The sequence below is a fragment of the Chiloscyllium punctatum genome, chromosome 12, assembly GCF_047496795.1.
Source record: "Chiloscyllium punctatum isolate Juve2018m chromosome 12, sChiPun1.3, whole genome shotgun sequence".
NCBI lineage: Eukaryota > Metazoa > Chordata > Chondrichthyes > Orectolobiformes > Hemiscylliidae > Chiloscyllium > Chiloscyllium punctatum.
In genome coordinates this window covers 37,928,393-37,939,995 of record NC_092750.1, presented here as the reverse complement: position 1 = coordinate 37,939,995, position 11,603 = coordinate 37,928,393, and the positions used below count along the sequence as shown (strand labels likewise).

General features: G+C 41.8%; 1 protein-coding gene across 2 annotated transcripts in view; it reads left to right on the top strand.

The window, feature by feature from the left end:
- The first annotated feature begins 844 nt into the window (after positions 1–844).
- Positions 845–11,603, top strand: part of LOC140483804 (protein FAM107B-like) — a 220,657-nt gene continuing 209,898 nt past the window's right edge. Inside the window, exons 1-2 of one of the 2 annotated variants that reach the window (XM_072582413.1) lie at positions 845–936; positions 10,088–10,224. The gene's annotated coding sequence lies outside the window, so the exon portion shown is untranslated. Of the gene's footprint in view, positions 937–6,438; positions 6,830–10,087; positions 10,225–11,603 lie in introns of those variants that run through there. The other variant, XM_072582412.1, reaches the window with a different exon arrangement.

The following is an 11,603-nucleotide window of genomic DNA, read 5'->3' as shown; positions in this document are numbered from 1 at the left end:
GAGAATCATTGAGTATTCCAGTCCATGTTTTGCTGGGAGTTCTTGAGAATGATCACATTAAACGTTCTCAGGCATCAGTTTCCCAAAAGGGTGCTAATACACACACTAATAATAATCCCTACTGAAATATTTCAAAGAGCAGCTAGAAACACCTAGGAATGCCCCAAACAATTCTGCAGCTACTGAACTTCACACTCATTTCCAGGGTGGTTCCACCAAATTGTTATTTTAAAAGATCATTTAACACCCAGGACTGGCAAAATGATCATAAATTCAAGTTTAAGGAACAGAAATGTATTTTAATTCCCCAGTAAGTAGAATTTGCCTGTCATTGTTGACCATTCACCTTAAGAATTCTTGGAAAATCTTTCAGTTACATCCACTATCAGGAACATACAGAAAATAATTGTTACTGGAGAAGAAAGCAAATAACTTTTGAAAGTTCTGTTAAATAGTTCATGCTTAAATTATGATGGTTATCATGGAAGCTTATCAGAATTTTGCCCTTCACTCTAATATTTTATTCTTACCTACACAATTTATGAAACCGTCCAGAAAGTCTGACTTTAGGTAACACCACAAATTTTCAGTCATTCTTGTCAGAGGTACTATGGTGTTTAAACAGTGTTCCTGTGAGTGAATACTTGAACATTGTTACTTCACTCTCGCTGGTTAGGTTCTGCTGCCCACACACACTTGAGCCTGGATTTTAACTAACAGTGGGTTTCCATGGGAATTTGCATTGGACAATTCCTTTCCCACCCACAGCAGAATGTAACGGTGATGAATTTAACGGATGAGCCTTGGACACCACCAGATGGTGCTGCTTATTGCATTTCTGACTTCTGTTTCGGAGTATCTCCATTTCTGTGTTTGTCAGGATCTCTGAGCCACTGAATTACTGGAAATGGTCATTGGGCGTGATTTATCAAACAGGTTTGTACCTTATCCAGGTTAATTTCTTCATTTTATTTCTTCATTTTCTCCTTTTTTAAAAAATTCATGCTTTTGAAGTCATATTTCTTGAGCTGTAATTCTGTAGCTATGTTAATTGGTATCATGGATTCACATGTTGTATTCCATCATTGTTTATCTTGCGATTTAATGAAAATATTTCTTGCTGATATATTCAAATCACTTCTCTGATTTTGTTGCTATGCTGAAAGAACGTAAGGACGAGGAATAGGAAGAGACAGTTCAGCCACTCAAACCTGCACTGCCATTTAACACAATCATAGCTAATCTCATCACAGCTTCTGGATTAGTGGTGCTGGAAGAGCACAGCAGTTCAGGCTAAATCTCATCACAGCCTCAACTTCACTTTCCACCCCACTCTCCATAACCCTACCCTTTATTAATGAAAAATCGATCTATCTCCACCTTAAATTTATTCACTGTCCCAGCTGCACTTTCAGAATTCACTACCCCCTGAGAGAAGTAATTTGTCCTATTTTAAATCTGACATGGAGGTGGAGGTGTTGGATTGGGGTGGACAAGGGCAAAGGTCACACTACACCAGATTACAGTTCCAGCTAGTGATTTCCAAATAAACCTATTGGACTATAATCTGATGTCATGTGACTTTTGACCTTGTTTTAAATCTGCCACCCACCAACCTAAGACCATAAGACATAGGAGTGGAAGTAAGGCCATTCGGCCCATTGAGTCCACTCCGTCATTCAATCATGGCTGATGGGTATTTCAACTCCACTTACCCACATTCTCCCCGTAACCCTGAATTCCTTGTGACATCAAGAATTTATCAATCTCTGCCTTGAAGACATTTAGCGTCCCAGCCTCCACTGCACTCTGCGGCAATGAATTCCACAGGCCCACCACTCTCTGGCTGAAGAAATGTCTCCACATTTCTGTTCTGAATTTACCCCCTCTAAATCTAAGGCTGTGTCCATGGGTCCTAGTCTCCTCGCCTAACGGAAACAATTTTCTAGCATCCACCCTTTCCAAGCCATGTATTATCTTGTAAGTTTCTATTAGATCTCCCCTTAATCTTCTAAACTCCAATGAATACAATCCCAGGATCCTCAGCCGTTCCTCATATGTTAGACTTACCATTCAGGGATCATCCATGTGAATTTCTGCTGGACACACTCCAGTGCCAGTATGTCCTTCCTGAGGTGTGGGGACCAAAACTGGACACAGTACTCCAAATGGGGCCTAACCAGAGCTTTATAAAGTCTCAGTAGCACAACGGTGCTTTTATATTCCAACCTTCTTGAGATAAATGACAACATTGCATTCACTTTCTTAATCACGGACTCAACCTGCATGTTTACCTTTAGAGAATTCTCGACTAGCACTCCCAGATCTCTTTGTACTTTGGCTTTATGAATTTTCTCACCGTTTAGAAAGTAGTCCATTCTTGTATTCTTTTTTCCAAAGTGCAAGACCTTGCATTTACTCACATTGAATTCCATCAGCCATTTCCTGGACCACTCTCCCAAACTGTCTAGATCCTTCTGCAGCCTCCCCACTTCCTCAGTACTACCTGTTTGTCCACCTAACTTTGTATCATCGGCAAACTTCGCTAGAATGCCCCTAGTCCCTTCATCCAGATCACTAATATATAATGTGAACAGCTGTGGCCCCAACACTGAACCCTGCAGGACACCGCTTCCGAAAAAGAACCTTTTATCCCAACTCTCTGCCTTCTGTCAGACAGCCAATCCTCAATCCATGCCAGTAGCTCACCTCGAACACCATGGGCCCTCACCTTGCTCAGCAGCCTCCCATGTGGCACCTTATCAAAGGCCTTTTGGAAGTCTAGATAGACCACACCCACTGGGTTTCCCTGGTCTAACCTAAACCATAAGCTCTCATTCTAGATTTTCCCACAAGAGAAAACATACTTTCTACATCTAATTTGTCAATTCCTTTAACATCTTGTGCACCTCAATTAAATCTCTTTTCACTATTCTAAATTTTAGCGAGTATAGGCCTAAATTGCTCAATGTCTCCTCATAAAACAACCATTTAATCTCTGCAATAATCTAGTGAACGTTCCCTGAACTACCTCCAAAGCAATTCCACTTTTCCTCAATTAATGGGACCAAACTGAATGCAGCACTCCAGATATGGTCTCACCAATGCCTTGTACTCCAGGTATAATCCTACAAAAGCCTTGTACAGTTGCAACAATACTTCCCTACTTTTATCTTCCATTCCTTTAGAAATAAATACTAAGATTTCATTTGTACTCCTTATTACCTGTGATACCTATAGATGGATTTTCTGCAACTTAGGCACAAGGACATTGAGAACCCTTTGCACTGATGCATTTTGAAGCTCCAATAATCAGACTCCAAAATATAGTCTACAGTGCAGATTAGACTGTCCAGCCTTAGACTGGACTGTCCAGAAATATCCATGTACTTATACACAATGTAGGCAAATGGCAGGTAATTGGCTTTTGACAGTTCTCAAGTTATTACTAAGACAGATACAATTTTCCTGTAACTTCACTTTAGCTTCAATTCAATAATTTCAATTGTCAACATCAGTGAAAAACTCATAGCATTGCATTGGCTTTTGTGTAACTTGGCTGAATTTGGCACATTGTAGGAATTTTTGATGCAAATTGTACTCAAGTCTCTCTTTTTTTTGCATGAAAAAAAAATATTCCTCTGGATTCTGACCATACACCACGTGAATTAATCACTTTTGGGAGTTTCAGCTAATTGCATTCATTAACAGGCCTTCAAGAGGCTGTAAAGGTTAAGAAGCATCTTCCCAGGCCAAGAACACTAATAGGCACCTGATAAACATTTGGATTGTCACTATTTGAACTTATCAAGAAAGGGGACTATAACAAAATATAACTGGAAGATGCGTATACCTGTGAAATAATTTTCATTCATTTAAAATGTGGTTATACACAGGTGGGAAATTGAGGTAAAGATTAAAAATGCTTTTCTTCTTTCAGTTTCTCACATTTTAGTTAGAGTCTCCACAATGCTGATTGATCACCCTTTTCCATCTCTTCCCATCAGTCCCTGATCCTCTTCGGAACCCATTGTGTTTAAAACTCTTATCTCCACAGTTTCCAACTAGTCTTAGGCCTTCTCTCTTACATCGTCCAAGTCCCATCACTTTACCATATTTCCATCTGACAAGATGTTTTTTTCATATTAAACCCATTTGAAAATGCATTGATCAAAATGCACCAAAGTGCCATTCTTAAATATATCAACCAATATATTTTAAAGCAATTAGTTTTGAGAAAAATATTAAGCAGAATCTTATAAGAGGCTGAATGACAAGACCAATGGTGAAAGATGTGGCAGAATCAAACAAGAAGCCTGGTGATGCCCATCTCGACATCAGGAGCATCCTGCTCCATCTTCTATACTTTTTACAAGCTGCATGGCAAGATTCTTGCTAGGCAATGGAGAGTTCCTAATTAAAGGGGATTGTTACTTGTCAAACACCATGTTGATGATCTAATTCAGCTCATTAAAATTCAGCTTTCCATCCTACCACACTCACCAAACATGCTCGACATCTGGAAAACTCAACATGGAAACCACAACAGGTACCTGGTGAATTCAGCTCACCACCTACTCTGAAGAACTCCATGTTGGACACTGGGCACCAACACCTCAGGGCTTCCTCCATGAGCCTTGGCCTAACACACCCCAAAGCCATGGACGTTGGCACCCGATGTGTCAACCTCGAAGAACCCTCATGGCACATCTCTGATCCACCTGTGGGACACTTCTGCACTTCAATGTTGCACCTTGTAGGGGTGGAGCAGCAACTGCAAGTAACACAGTAAAATTGCTGAGAGGACACTGTGTGCTCGGAACATGGACCCAACTAATGGAATGAACCAGTGCCCCCGCAGCTCTCATAGCACTCACTCACTTTGTCTGTAGTTAAATACTTCCATCATCCCTTGCCCTGTCAACCAGAGATATGAGGCTCGTATCACCCGTCTCCAGCCTTGCCAAAGGAAGGAACCTTGTCACGGTTGACAGTAGGCCTTAGTCAAGTCAATGGGAATGGCCTTCAGACAGGGGCCCCAGTGCACTAAGGTAAGAGCAGCCTCTAATATCACTCCAGAGGCTTGGACAGAGTCACTTCACCTTTTGGGGCAGTCAGCATCAGTATCCTCTCAAGGAGCTCACTGTTGAGAGGCCCATCATCCCATCTTGAGTTTTTCAGCCCTATTGTTTGCTGCTTTACTCTTGGAACAAAAGAGAGACCAGTGTTAAGGGAGATGACAGTGGAGGTGATACAGCTGAGGGAGTGCTGTAGGTGGGCAGGGCAGAGGACATGCAGGGTTAGTGGTGCTGGGAGTTGAACTGGGTGAGAACGAGTGAGGGAAGATATTGCAGGCAACAGTGAGGTTAGTAGAGAATGAGCCTTGGTGGGAGTTGGTTGCAGCAGCAGAGAGAGTGAGTGTGCGGTATCAGAGAAGGTGTTGGCACATTCACAGGTAGATTGGAGAAGATCATTGATCACCTTCTTGCACGGCCGTGTATTTTTCCAGATGACTGAAACTGCACTGAAGGGTCAGGCAGGGGCAAGGGTGGTTCCTCAGCCCAGGCTGGCATGGCCTGGTGGTGGTGGTTTCCACCGCTGGTCCTGGGGAAGTGTAAGTCCCACCACTGCACCACCCTATTCAGCAGGACTTCCAGATTTCTGTCCACACATTAGGCCACAATTTCCCAATTCTACCGTGTTCAAGGAAACTACTAGGGACTGAGCAGGGTAGCTCCAGACTGACAGCGCTTATCTGGGCATGCAATGGGCTTTTAAAGATGGTGGGGGACAGAAGGAATGCCAGTGAATTCTGAGTGCAAATTGTTCTGGGAATGGTTCCAGGTAAGATGGGGCATAAATCGAGTATGGCAAACACCATTGGGCAGCGGTAGGTAAGTGATGAAGCAAGTTACCTAAGACTTGGAACGGGAAATGCTCTGTCAGTTCATCTTTCAATCAACCAGTAACATGGTGACTGACCCTTTTGTTTTTTTTCAGAGATGAGGATAGAGGAGGATCTACATGTGGTGGGACACCTGAAGGCAGGATGTGAAAAGGATAGTGCTGGTGCCAGGTTACTGGATGGCAAGGTGCACATTAGATTCATAGTCATATAGCATGGAAACAGATCCTTCGGTCCAACCTGTCCATGCCAACCAGTTTTCCCAAACCAAACTAGTTCCATTTGCCTGCCTTTGGTCCATATCTGTTTAAACCTTTCTGATTTCCTACAGTGGAGTTAGATGTAAAGTTCAGCAGATTGAAGGCAGCTACTGGATGTACATCACCAAGTGTTGATAAAACAAAGAACTGCAGATGCTGGAGATTTGAAACAAACAAAAACAGAAATTGCTGCAGAAACTCGGCAGATCTGACACCATCTGTGGAGAGAGAACAGAATCAGCTTTTCAAGTCAAGTGACCTTTCTTCAGAACTAAGTGTTTGGTGCCATTGACTATCCTGCCAAAGCATCTGCTTTTAACGTCAAGGAACGTGGAGTCCATCACGGGACTTCACTTAGTCATCTCCATCAGGATACGTATGGAATCAACCTTAACGCAGCATCTGACAGCAAATATTACAGTTTCCAATGCAGTACGGTTTCCAATAAAGGACATTGCAGCCGTCCATTAATCTGTTCACTGAGGGACTGCCTTGCAAGAATCATAATGACATGAGACTGGAACATAATTGTGATCACTGAACAACAGGATTCCTGCTTCCACTTCACTTGCTGTTGCCTGCCAGACTGACCAGATTGCAACAGCCTGAGCTAAGGAGGTCTGACAGTCTGAAACCAGGTCAGACAGGCCCAGAGCTGCTCAAGGTCAGTCTCCAAATGCAGTCTTCTCAAATAAAGAACAGCACCCCGTCTTCTTCTGCAATTACCTGGGGAAGGACCTCATAGGAGCAGGAGAATAAGCAAATGTACACACAAGACAGACACTAAGGGAGTGGACATTAATGAGAGCATTTTTAAAATGTAATTTTAAAGGGTACTTTGGTCCATTTTTATTTTCTGTTATTGGTAAGATAACCACGTTACAGTTAAAAATCACATAACACCAGGTTATAGTCCAACAGGTTTATTTGGAAGTACAAGCTTTCGAAGTGAAAAAAACAATGACTGCAGATGCTGTAAACCAGAGTCTAGATTAGAGTGGTGCTGGAAAAGCACAGCAGTTCAGGCAGCATCCGAGGAGCAGTAAAATCGACGTTTCAGGCAAAAGCCCTTCATCAGCTTTCGGAGCACTGTTCCTTCATCAGGTAGCTAGTGGGGCAGGATTTACATATTATGAATTCCACCCCATTCTAAGTGATTAAAGACATAACAGCAATGTACGTTTGTTCAATACATCACATCAGTTGTATGACACTTTGATATTTTGCTATAAATTCTGTGTCCTATAATACTACCCCACTAGCAACCTGATGAAGGAGCACTGCTCTGAAAGCTAGTACTTCCAAATAAACCCATTGGACTATAAACTAGTGTCGTGTGACTTTTAATTTTGTCCACCCCAGTCCAACACTGGCACCTCCAAATCTTGCCTGCTCTTGTACGCAATACCTCTATTTGTGAAGCACATTGTCTGCTATGTTTTGGGAACTATCTCCGTCTATCCTGTCATCTTCAAAGCTATCACATACAGGAGTCCAAAGTTCCTCTCCCCCTGAGCCTTCATTAGAACTGTGTTATTCAGACTATAATTGCTTTTTTTCTATCCCTTCTACCTAAAGGCTGTACCTCACTCTTACATAGAACATTTCAGCACAATACAGGCCCTTCGGCCCTTGATGTTGCGCCAACCTGTGAAATTAATCTAATGCCCATCTAACCTACGCCGTTCCATTATTATCCATATGTATGTCCAATGCCCATTTAAATACCCTTAAAGTCGGTGAGGCTACTACTGCTGCCGGCAGGCCATTCTACGTCCCTACTATTCTGTCCTAAATCTATCACCCCTCAATTTAAATCTATGTTCCCTCATATTAGCCTTCACCATCTGAGGAAAAAGGCTGTCATTATCCACTGTATCTAACCCTCTGATTATCTTATACATCTCGATTTAAGTTACCTCTCAACTTTCTTCTCTCCAACGAAGACAGCTTCAGTTCCCTCAGCCTTTATTCCTACTTCCTACCAGGCAACATCTAGTAAATCTCCTCTGAACCTTTTCCAAAGCTTCCACATCCTTCCTATAATGCGGTGACCAGAACTGCACACAATACTCCAGGTGCAGTCTTACCAGTGTCTTGTACAGCTGAAGCACGACCTCGTGGCTCCTAAACTCAATCCCCTTACCAATGAACATAAACACACCATATGCCTCTTAACAACCCTATCAACCTGGATGGCAACTTTTAGGGATTTATGCACTTGGACACCAATGAGCTTGCACTGTTCATCTAAACTACCAAAAATTATAGCATTAGCCCAGTACTCTGCATTCCCGTTACTTCTTCCAAAGTGAACTACCTCACACTTTTCTGCATAAAACTCCATTTGCCACTTCTCAGCCCAGTTCTGCATTTTATCGATGTCCCTTTGTAATCTACAAGTCCTTCAGCACTATCCGCAACTCTGCCTACCTTCGTGTCATCTGCAAATTTACTAACCCATCCTTCTATGCCCACATCCAGATCATTTATAAAAATGACAAACAGCAGTCGTCCTAAAACAGATCCTAGCGGCACACCACTGGTAACTGAACTCCAGAATGAACATTTCCCATCAACTACCACCCTGAGTCATCTTTCAGCTAGCCAATTTCTGATCCAAACTGCTAAATCATCTTCAGTCCCAAAAATCCCTATTTTGTGCAATAGCCCACAGTGTGGAACCTTATCAGATGCCTTACTAAAGTCCATATACACCACATTAACCGATTTATCTTGATCCATCTATTTTGTCACCTTTTCGAAGAACTCAAGGTTAGTGAGGCATGACCTACCCTTCACAATACTGTGTTCACTATCTCTAATCATATTCATTTCCAGATGATTATAAATCCTATCTCTTATAACCTTTTCCAACACCTTACCCACAAAGTAAGGCTCACTGGCCTATAATTACCAGGGTGTCCTGACTCCCTTTCTTAAACAAGGGAACAACATTTGCTATCCTCCAGTTTCTGGCACTACTCCTGTTGACAATGATGACAAAAAGATCAAAACCAAAGGCTCTGCAATCTCCCCTCTGGCTTCCCAGAGAATCCGAGAATCCCATCTGGCCTAGGGGTCTTATCTATTTTCAGATCTTCTAAAATTGCAAAAACCACCTCTTTGTCATCCCCAATCCCATATTACCTTGTAGCCTGTATCTCTGCGTTCTCACGAACATTGCCCTTTTCCAAAAGTATTCATTAAGCGCTTCCCTTATGTCCTCAGATTACGTACACAACTTCCCACGACTATCTTTGATTAGCCCTTTTCTTACTCTAGTCATTATTTTGTTCCTGATATACCAATAGAAGGTTTTAGGGTTTTCCTTGATCCTATCCATGAACAACTTCTCATGTCCTCTCCTGGCTCTTCCTGGACCTCTCTTTAGATCTTTTCTGGCTAACTTATAACTCTCAAGCCCACTAACTGAGCCTTCATGCCTCATCCTCACATAAGCTTTCTTCTTCCTCTTGACAAGAGCTTCAACATCTTTAGTAAACCATGACTCTCTCTCTGGACAACTACCTCCCTTACATTAAGTTCCACCTGCCTTTTCTCTGTCCATTTGACCAGTTTTTCCATGTCCTGTTACAGTCAGTTAGTTGCATCCTCAATGTTTGCCACATCTTCCAAGTTTGGTATCTTTGGTAAATTTTGGAATTTTGCATACTTATAAACAAAAGCACTTGCTACTATTTCACAACCAGTGGATTTATCAAAGCACTTCACAACCTATGAAGGCCTTTCTCAACTGTATTAACTCTTTCAATGCAGAAAACATGCCAGCCAATACATGCTCAGCCATCATTTACAAACAGAAATGTTAAAATTGAGCCAATTAATTTGTTTTACGTATTAGACACAGGGATAATTTTGGTCAGGACACCAATTATAACTTTCCTGCTTTCCTTGACAGGACTGCCATGGGATCTTTTACATCCACCTACGCAGAGAGAGGGGCCTCAGTACAGTGTCTTCTCTGAAGGACAGCACCTCCAACAGTGTGCTCCCTCAGTAATAATAAGAGGCAATTCTGAAGGAAGGAATCTGGAGGTATGTGAGTATGACTGCAATAAGGATTGGAGGTGGTAGAACATGGTTTAAAAAAAACAGATGCATAGATGTGAACTGGTGGGAGTAGTGAAAGTGGAAGGGAGGTGGGTTCAGTTGCATGAAAAATTAGAAAATCAAAGGTAAAGGAGAAGGTATGGTTGCAAGTTAGCGATGGGGTTGATTGTTACCAGAAAATAAAAGGAGGAGACAGAATGTCATACAAAGAAACCATAAAAAGTGCAGGGAAATTCAATAATAGAAAAACGAATGGCTTTGTATCTTAATGCGCAAAACATTCAGAATGAGGTAGACAAAGTGAAGTGCAAATCAAGGTAAATGAATTTGATCCCTTAACCATTACAGAAACAGTTACAAAGAGATCAAAACTGGGAATTTAGCATGCAAGGATATTTGACCTTTTGGAGAGACAGGAGGGAAGGAAAAGGTGATGGGGTAACACTGTTAATAAGAGATAACATGAGGATAGTTGTGAGAGATGATCTAGGCTCGGATGATGTAGAGTCCATGGGCTGGAAGTACAAAAGCAGCAGAGAAAGAAGATATTGGCGGATATAGTGTACAGACCCCTAAACTGTGGCCACTCTGTCAGAAAACCTTTAATCAACAATTAATAGAGAATGTATAAAAAACATAGCAATAATTATGGGTGACTTTAACCTTCATTTTGATTTGATTTATTATTGACACATGAACTGAGATAGAGTGAAAAGTATTGTTTTTTTGTGTGCTTAAGTATATCAGAGTAATAAAACAGAATACCAAACATAATGTTACAGCAAAACCAAAGGTGCAGAGAAAGATCAACTCTAATATATGAGAGGTCCATTAATAAGTCTGATAACAGTGGGGAAGAAGCTGTCCTTAAATCTGTTGTGAGATGTTTTCAAACTTTTCTTTCCTCTGCCTGATGAAAGAAGGTAGAAGAGATTATAACCGGGGTGGGAGGGTCTTTGATTATATTGGCTGATTTTCTGAGGCAATTGGAAGTGTAGACAGAGTCAATGGAAGGAAAGATGGTTTTTGTGATGGACTGGGCTACGTTCACAACTCTCTATGATTCCTTTCCATCTTGGGCAGAGTGATTGTCATTACCAGGCTGTGATGCATCCAAATAGGATGCTTTCTATGGTGCATCTATAAAAAATTGGTAAAAGTCATTGTGGACATGCTGAACTTCCTTAACCTTCAGAGGAAGTAGAGGCATCGGTGTGCTTTCTTGACAATAGCGTCAGCATGGCTGAACCAGAATAGATTGTTGGTGATACTTACTCCTAGGAACTTGAAGCTCTCGACCAGCTCCACTTCAGCACCATTGGTACAGTCAGGAGTGTGCCCTCCACTCTGCTTCCAGAAGTCAA